The sequence below is a fragment of the Ictidomys tridecemlineatus genome, chromosome 3 (assembly GCF_052094955.1).
Source record: "Ictidomys tridecemlineatus isolate mIctTri1 chromosome 3, mIctTri1.hap1, whole genome shotgun sequence".
Taxonomy (NCBI): domain Eukaryota; kingdom Metazoa; phylum Chordata; class Mammalia; order Rodentia; family Sciuridae; genus Ictidomys; species Ictidomys tridecemlineatus.
Genome location: NC_135479.1, coordinates 75,711,338 through 75,720,120, shown reverse-complemented (window position 1 = coordinate 75,720,120; position 8,783 = coordinate 75,711,338). Strand labels below are relative to the sequence as shown.

Here is an 8,783-nt window from a genome sequence, read left to right as displayed (position 1 = left end):
AACATTAAAAACTTTTTCAGATTTTTAAAGACTTATCCCACTAGAATGTAATGAAACATGTCTATTTAATTCATTGATAAATATATACCACCTACCCAGGGCCTCACAGAAGGTACTCAGCCTTATACACAGCATTCTACACAGAGTAGATCCCTTTTACAGAAAAGTGCTATTTATTAAGTCTGTGGGCCCTTGTTAGCTGTGTAAACTTCCTCTTAAAATAGAGTCCAATGAAAAGATAATCTAATAGATCCAAATATTTGATATAGCATAACAACAGCTGTGAAAATCAGTACTCACTTTAAAAAATTTCCCTGGACAACTATCTGAAATGTGAATTAACTTGTTTGGTTTTTCTGGTAACTTCTCCCAAGTTGGTATAATCTCCTAACCATTCCCCCAAGTCTGTTGGAGGATAGACTATCTAAGTGCTATCTCAAGCTGATTCTAAAAATGTCTATCACCTTTGGTTATTCCAAGAATTTATTCTGGCCCACCCCAAACAGGTCTTGTTCTGTAGCTCCAAACCCAAGGATACAAGTCTAAGCTTGTGACTGTGTTACTCTGGAGCGGGAGCAAGAACTGTATCTATACTTTCATCTTACTCTCAACCCTACTTGCCATTCCTCATTCTGTTGGAACCAAGGGGAAGGGGAAGAAAAAGATGACTCACAGCAAGCAAGTCAGGTTATCTTCTCTTTGACTAACCACAATTCACATCCCTTTATACCCCATATAAAGGGCTAGGAATGTGGCTCAGTGGTTAAACAACCCTGGGTTCAATCCCAGTACCAAAAAACAAACAAACAAACAAACTATTGCCTTGAATGGCTGGCAGAGGTACTGCTCAGCAGTAACACTAAGAGGTGTAGCCTGCTGTGGAAAGAGCTGTTAATATAAACAAACCCTGTCTGCCATAATTTAACAGCATTAAATCTGGTTTCATATTGGTACCCAACTTGGGGCTTCTTTGGAAGGCACGATCCCTGCCCTATGTATACCTTATCCAGTTACCCCACGCACTGCTGCCGTGGATCCCTGGACTACCTGATGTGCAAGAGACCCAAGCTACAAATGGTCCTATAAAAGGAATCCAAAATAGAATCTTTCATCTACCAAAGGGCTCTTACATCTCTGTAGGAAGACCCTGATTGCCCTTCCCCTAATAATGCCCCATTTCAGCTTCCAGTACCCAGAATGATCATCCCCTTTTCCCCTAATAGCAGTAAGGGCCACTTCTTCAGAGGGGGAACTTGAATATGTAGGATAGTCAGATAGTAAAATATAGGCAGATAATTAAGGAAATGGGCCCCCAAAAGGTTTCTCTAAATATGGAAAGTGTAAGTTGATCCATAGAAATGGATTGCCCTATGCAAACATTCTAAACACTCTAGTCAACTCCTTTGTCCCACAGAAAAAGGAAAAGGGCTCTTTGTTCTAGAGAGAAGAAGAAAAGAAACAGGGACTGAACTGAGTGAAGACTGCAGAAAATTACAACTACAAGGGCACAACAAATCAGAATGCCTCAGGCCCTATCAAGTCACCTTCCAGACACCTAATTAACATAAAAGTTAGGGCCAATAGCCTTAGTGACTAGCAGGAACATTGAGCAATGTCCATCACACATAATCCCCTAGTCTAACACATTGTCCTCAGTAATCTCTACTGCTTGGCAAGGGCTCTTTTTCTTTTCTTCTCCCTTGATTAAATCTTACTCTTTTGCAATAAAAAGAAAACAAAACCCTTACAAAAAATATTATCAAACCAGTGGAAGGGGCAGTAAATTTACTTCCCTTTTCTCCTGGTTGCTATTGTTTCTTAGTCTAAAGCACAAGGACATCTACCACTGAGCTACATTCCTGACCGTTTTTATTCTTTATTTTGAGAAAGGGTCTCCTAAATTACCCAGGCTGGCCTCAAAGTTGCAATCCTTCTGCCTCAGCCTCCAAAGTAACTAGGATTATAAGCATGTACCACCATGTCTGACCCTCAACTATTTTTATAAAACATTTCCATAAGTTTGAAATTATTTGTTTAAAATGTAAATGCATCTTATTAGGATAATGAAAATTGTTTTAAAACTGGATTATGGGGGATGGGGTTGTGGCTCAGTGGTAGAGCGCTTGCCTCACACTAAATAAACAAACAAACAAAAAGAAAAACAAAAAAAAACCTGGATCATGATGATAGTTGAAGAACAGGATAAATTTATTCAAAAATCAATGAATGGTATAGTTCAAATGAGTAAATGATATATGTAAGTGAACTTTAAAAAGTTTCCCCCACCCTTATTACAAGAACTCCAGCATTCCCCTTATACTAGAGGTCAAAGATAATAGCCACAATGTCAATGTTGACAAAAAGGCTCCTCTAGGGGGATGGAGATGGAGATGTAGCTCAGTGGTAGAGTGCTTACCGGGCACATGTGAGGCACTGGGTTTGATCCTCAGTACCACATAAAAATAAGTAAATAAAAATAAAGGTATTTAAAAAAAAGAATAATTTTTTTTAAAAAAAGGGCTCCTCTAAGAAATATAAGAAAGGCACCTATACTCCAGTTGTGACTTGGTCTTTTCCCCACTGGATTTGAACTTTAGATAGCAATTATAGGAAACTACAAATCATCTAATTACAGGAATATCTTTAAAAAATGAACAGATGGATTTCCTTTTTTTTTCCCTTCCCCTTTGCAATACTGTGTCTTGAACATAAGGACACTCTACCCCTGAAATACATACATTCTCATTTTCAACCCTTTGTATCTTTTATAAAAAGTCCCTATAAAAACTTTACATCCAGGTGCGGTGGTGCATGCCTGTAATTCCAGCAGCTTGGGAGGCTGAGAGGAGGATCTTGAATACAAAGCCAGCCTCAGTGAAAATTGAGGTGCTAAGCAACTGTGAAACCCTATCTCTAAATACAAAATAGGGCTGGAGATATGGCTTAGCAGTCAAGTGTCCCTGAGCTCAATCCCTGGTACCACCCCCCCACACCCCCACCGCCAGGAATGGGAACTTTCCTTATTGGGATGGCCTCAAATTTGCAATCCTTCTGCTTCAGCCTCCCTAATTGTTGGGGTTACAAGTATGTGTTACCATGCAAGCTTTAAATTTCTACCTTCCTCACAAATTGATAAAACAATCTTTTTTTGGTAGGTATGGGTAGTAAATGAATCTATGTATTTCATTTTAGTTGGATTTAATCCTGCATCCTGGTATGTAGAGTCTTGCTAGATGTAAAGACTTCCAAGCATTCTACCCCTAAGCTACATCCCAGTCTCTTTGGTTTCATACAAGATCTCACTACATTGCCTAGGCTGAACTGAACTTGTTTTTTTGTTTGTTTGTTTGGTATTGGGAATTGAAAGCAGGGGCGCTTTACCTGAGCCAGTTCTCCCGCTCTTTTTGAGACAGGGTCTTGCTAAATTGCTTAAGGCCTGGCTAAATTGCTAAGCTTGACTTTGAACTTTCGATCCTCCTGCCTCAGCCTTCCAAGCAGCTGGAATTATAGGTGTGAGCCACCATGTCCAGCTAACATTAGCATTATTAATTTCACCATGTGAGATTAAAAATAATTATTATACTGAATGTTTTAGTCCATCAATATCCTTTATAAGAAATGTATAAATATAATCTATGAGCTAGAGAATTCTATGGATTAGAATGACAACACCTAAGCACCTGGTACTGAGGAGAAAGGGAAACAAAAATGCACTGTAACCTCTGAGTTCAACACATTGGATGACTATCACCTATAGCCTATGAGAATTTCATGATAGAAGAACTATCTGCCAATGCTAGCTTCAAAAACAATGTTCACTACTGCAAAAGTTTTAACATGGCCATGCCCTCACATGCCTGGATACCTATGCACTTTTCCCTTAGACACTGTCAGGACAGGTGCTACTCAGCCCCTTCTCTTATGTCACTCAGACATCTCAATTTCATGAAAAAGGCACTGAACAAAAGCACCACATGGACTAGCTATGTAAGAGATCCAGTTGATATTCAAAGTAATAATGATGCTTTTCAAGCAGTTCTAAATTCCCAGAGGCCAAAAGAAAAACAGAAGCCAAAGAAAAACAGGAATTGGTATAACCAGAATCCAGAATTACAGAATCATCCTTTGATACAAAACAATTACCAAATTCCAGGTACTTTACATACATTATATACTCTAACTTCAAAACTTCTCTAAAGTAGAACTATGATTATCCCTTTGGATGAGAAAACTTGAGTTTCAAAAGTTAAAAAAGAACCAGAAAGTAATAAATCCAGAATTCTAAATCTTTCTGTCCTATTAATATTAACTCAGCATCACCTGGGAGTATTCTTAGTATGAATTTTCCATATTAATTACCTTTTTGTTCCCACAGTGAAATACTGGAGACAGACTAACTTATAAAATAAAGAGGTTTATTTATCTCATAGTTTTAGAGATTCCAAATTTAAGATCAGGCAGCCCCCATTTGTTCAACCTCTGGTGAAGGTAACAGATGGCTTTACATCATGGAGGGAGGATGGTAGGAACAAATAGCCCCTTCTTGACCCAAGAAGCAGAGAACTAAGTGGGGTCAGTTTTAATCTTTTTTTTTTTTTTTTTTTTTTTAAACTCGGGGGAATTTGACCACTGAGCCACATTCCCAACCCTATTTTGTATTTTCTTTAGAGACAGGGTCTCCCTGAGTTGCTTTAGCAACTTGCCATTGCTGAGGCTGACTTTGAACTCAGGATCCTCCTGTCTCAGCCTCCTAAGCCACTGGGATTACAGGCGTGGGCCACTGTGCCTGGCAGTCTTAGTCTTATTCCTTTCGTAAAAACACTTTCTTGAAGAACAAGGGAAAACTATCTTTTGAGAATTCTCCCAAAGACTTAAGGCCCTCCCATCAATTCCTACTTCTTAAAGATACCACAGTACCTTATATTCAAGATCGTAAGTCAAAGTTCTACTCAAGACCACAATCTGAACTGTACTTTTGTATAACCTCCAAGTTAATTCATTAAACATGTCCTGCTTGTTTTTTCTATAACCATCTATCTTCCAGTTCTAAAAAGGCCATGAGACAGGGCCTGGGTTGTGAGTCAGTGGTACAGTGCTTACTTAGTATGCATGAAACACTGTGTTTGATCCCCAGCACCATATAAAAATAAACAAATAAAATAAGGTATTATGGGGCTGGGGATGTGGCTCAAGCGGTAGCACGCTCGTCTGGCATGCGTGCGGCCCGGGTTCGATCCTCAGCACCACATACAAACAACGATGTTGTGTCCGCCAATAACTAAAAAATAAATATTAAAATTTTCTCTCTCTCTCTCTCCCTCTATCACTCTCTCTTTAAAAAAATAAAATAAAAATAAAAAAAATAAGGTATTATGTCCAACTAAAAAATATATATTTTAAAAAAAGCCATGGACGATGAAAATTAGCACCTCACACAATCCCACTTTTGTAAAAAAGTCAAACATTAGTTAAAAATACAAGCTCAAAGATATGTGACAACATTGAAGTACATGGCACATTACAATTTAGAGCAAATTGAAAACTAAATTAGCTGGGTGAGTTGGCATACATTTTTATGCCCAAGTACTTGAGAGGATGAGGTAGGAGGAATACAAACTCAAGACCAGCCCGGGCAACTTAATGAGACCCTGTCTCAAAATTAAAAATGTTAAAAAAAGGAGATACAGCTCAGTGATAGAATGTCTCTGTGTTCAATCCCTAGTGCCACAAAAAATAAAACAAAACTATTTTAATCCACAGAAATAACAAACTTATCATAGAAGACATATTGGAAGGTCCCCTAAAACGGTCAATGGATCATTGTTTATTTTTCAAGTTTGGAAGTACCTGTTATAATGATAACCTTAGGTATGGCAAAGCCAGAGGCTGGTACGAGAGCTTAGGATTTTAAGGCAAGAAGCTAGATTTCAGCATGATTTTAACATACTCCATGTAGCATTATGGGTCTCCTACTCTTAATCTTTTTTTTTGGTACCAGAGATTGAATCCAGGGATGCTTCACCACTAAGCAATATCCGCAGTCCTTTTTTTATATTTTATTTAGAGACAAGGTCTCACTGAGTCACTAAGTGCCTCACTAATCTGCTGAAGCTGGCTTTGAACTTGCAATCCTCCTGCCGCAGCCTCTGGAGTTTCTGGGATTACAGGCACCTGGCTCTTCCTCTTGAGAGTATTTTAAACTTGAAAGTTAAAGCAGTAGAGAAGCTCCTCAGGAAACCTGAAAGCAGCCCCCTAATCTCAATCAACAGACTCAACAAGAAAGAAAGGGAGGAAAGGAGGAAGAGAAAAGGAGGAGAGAGGGAGGGAAAGGGAGGAGGAGGGAGGAGAAGGAAAGGGAGGAGGATGGGAAGGGAAAGGGAGGAGGGGGAGGGAAAGGGAGGAAGAGGGAGGGAAAGAGAGGAGGGAGGAGGAAGGGGGAGGGAGAAGGGAAAGGGAGGGAAAGGGAAAGAGAGGAGGGAGGGGTAGGGAGAAAGGAGCAAGTAGGGAAAGGAACGGGGAGGGAGGGAAAGGGAGAAGGACGGAGAGGAAGGAAGGGAGAAGGAAGGAGGAAGGGAGAGAAAGAGATGAGGGAGGGAAAGGGAGGAGGGAGGTGGGAGGGAAAGGGAGGAGGGGGAGGGAAAGGGAGGGGGAGGGAAAGGGAGGAGGTAGGGGAAGGGAGGGGGGAGGGAAAGGAAGGGGGAGGGAGGGAAAGGGAGACGGAGGGAGAGAGGAAGAGAAGGGAGGAGGAGGGAGTGAGGGAAGAGAAGAGGAAGGTGGGAATGAGGGAAGGGAAGAGGAGGGTCGGAGGGAGGGAGGGAGGGAAGAGGAGGGAGGGAGAGAGGGAGGGAAGAGGAGGGTGGGAGGGAGGGAGGGAAGAGGAGGGTGGGAGGGAAGGAGGGAGGGAGGGAGGGAAGAGGGTGGGAGGGAAGATGGGAGGGAGGCAGGGAAAGGGAGGAGGGAGGGAGGCAGGGAAGGGGAGGGAGGGAGGGAGGCAGGGAAAGGGAGGAGGAGGGAAGCAGAAAGATTCTCCTGGGCATTTCCACTAAATCCTCTTTTAACAATGTACTTCATGAAGCCAAGTTCAAAACTGTTATAAGCTAAGATTTTCTTGTTTCAATCAGATGAGAAGTTGGGATGACAAAAAACACATACAATATTCAATGCATGCCAGGACCAGTTCTAATGTACCTTAGATGCATAACTAATTTAATTTTAATTTTTTTTTAGTTGTCAATGGACTTTAATTTTTATGTGGTGCTGAGAATGGAACCCAGGTCTTCACACATGCTAGGCAAGACTCTACCACTGAGCCACAACTCCAGCCCCTGCATTAACTAATTTAATTCACAAAAGGAAGGACACTAGAACACCCAGGCACTGAGAAATTAATCCACTTGCCCAAGTTACACAGTAGAAAGTAACAGAGACAGAATGACTCAACTACGAGATTAGTTTGCTTCCAGAGTCTGTTTTAACTATTACACTATACTATCTCATGTCCAGTCTAGTACTAATCACTGGATAGTAACCAAAATGCATAATCAAATAGCCAATCCTTAAATTCACTATTAATTCTCCAGAATACTCCACTCCTGAGAACAAGAATCTTCCATAATACTTGGTTTGAACTCCTTTTGAACTGCATTTTCCTATGTTTCCATCAATCCCTCTGTTGGGGGCAATCAGAAGGCACTGGGATTGATGCTTCCAGGCAAAATGACCTGACTCAAGCCACAAGTGGTAGAGGAGTTCTGGCTAGACAATACATTCTCCTGAGTCAAATAGTTTTGGGATAAGAGTTGTTTAAGTAAAACTACACCTTCCAGTTATTTACATAGATTAGTGGAGAGCTTTTGTTTCTTGGAATGCACACAATTTAAGTACTGAAATATCAGATAGCATTATCTTGTTAACACCTTGAGTACTTTTCCAAAAAACTGAGTCTTCACTGGCTTTTTTTTGGTGTGTGCTGGGGATCTAATCCCAGAGGTGTTTTACCACTAAGCTACATCCCTAGCCCTTTTCATTTTATTTTGGGACAGGGTCTTACCCTTTCCCAAACTGGCCTTGAACTTGCAATCCTCCTGCCTCAGCATCCCAGGTTGCTGGAATTAGTTATGAACCAGTTTTCTTCACTAATTTTTTCCATCATGACCTCACAAACAGTCTTCCTATCACCAAAAATATAAGCTTTTTCCCCTGTTGCACTTTAATTTTAATCAAAAAAACAGACCACACTTAAAATTTGGCTTCCTTTTACCTACCTTCACAAACACACAGGCCATCTTGGTATCTTCAATAACCCAAACTCTCTTTAATTTTTTCAACATAAAAAACACTACTTCATGGGCTGGGATTGGGGCTCAGCAGTAGAGTGCTCGCCTAGCACAAGTAAGGCACTGGGTTAGATCCTCAGCACCACATAAAAATAAATAAAATAAAGGTATTGTGTCCAACTACAACTAAAAATTTAAAAAAAAAAACCACTATTTCATAAAACTTCATGCATTCCAGTTTTCATTCTCCACACTAGAAATAATTCATGTCTGAAGGAATGTTTGTGTTAATAAAAGCATCCTTTCCCTTGCATTTTAGAAAATAAGGTTGACTGGGTCACACACAGAAAGTTAAATAAAAAAAAATTCAAATAATTATTTTCCCAGAGTTTTTTTAAATTAGAGTATTTTAGTATTTATTTTATCTAGACAAAAATTTGCATCACAACTGCAAATTTGAGAAAATGAAACATTACTTCCTATAGGCTAACCGCCAACAGTTTCAGG

At 40.1% G+C, this 8,783-nt stretch overlaps 1 protein-coding gene across 4 annotated transcripts in view; it reads right to left on the bottom strand.

Moving 5' to 3' along the window:
* Positions 1 to 8,783, bottom strand: part of Rbm6 (RNA binding motif protein 6) — a 100,266-nt gene that overhangs the window by 38,444 nt on the left and 53,039 nt on the right. The window lies entirely within an intron of this gene.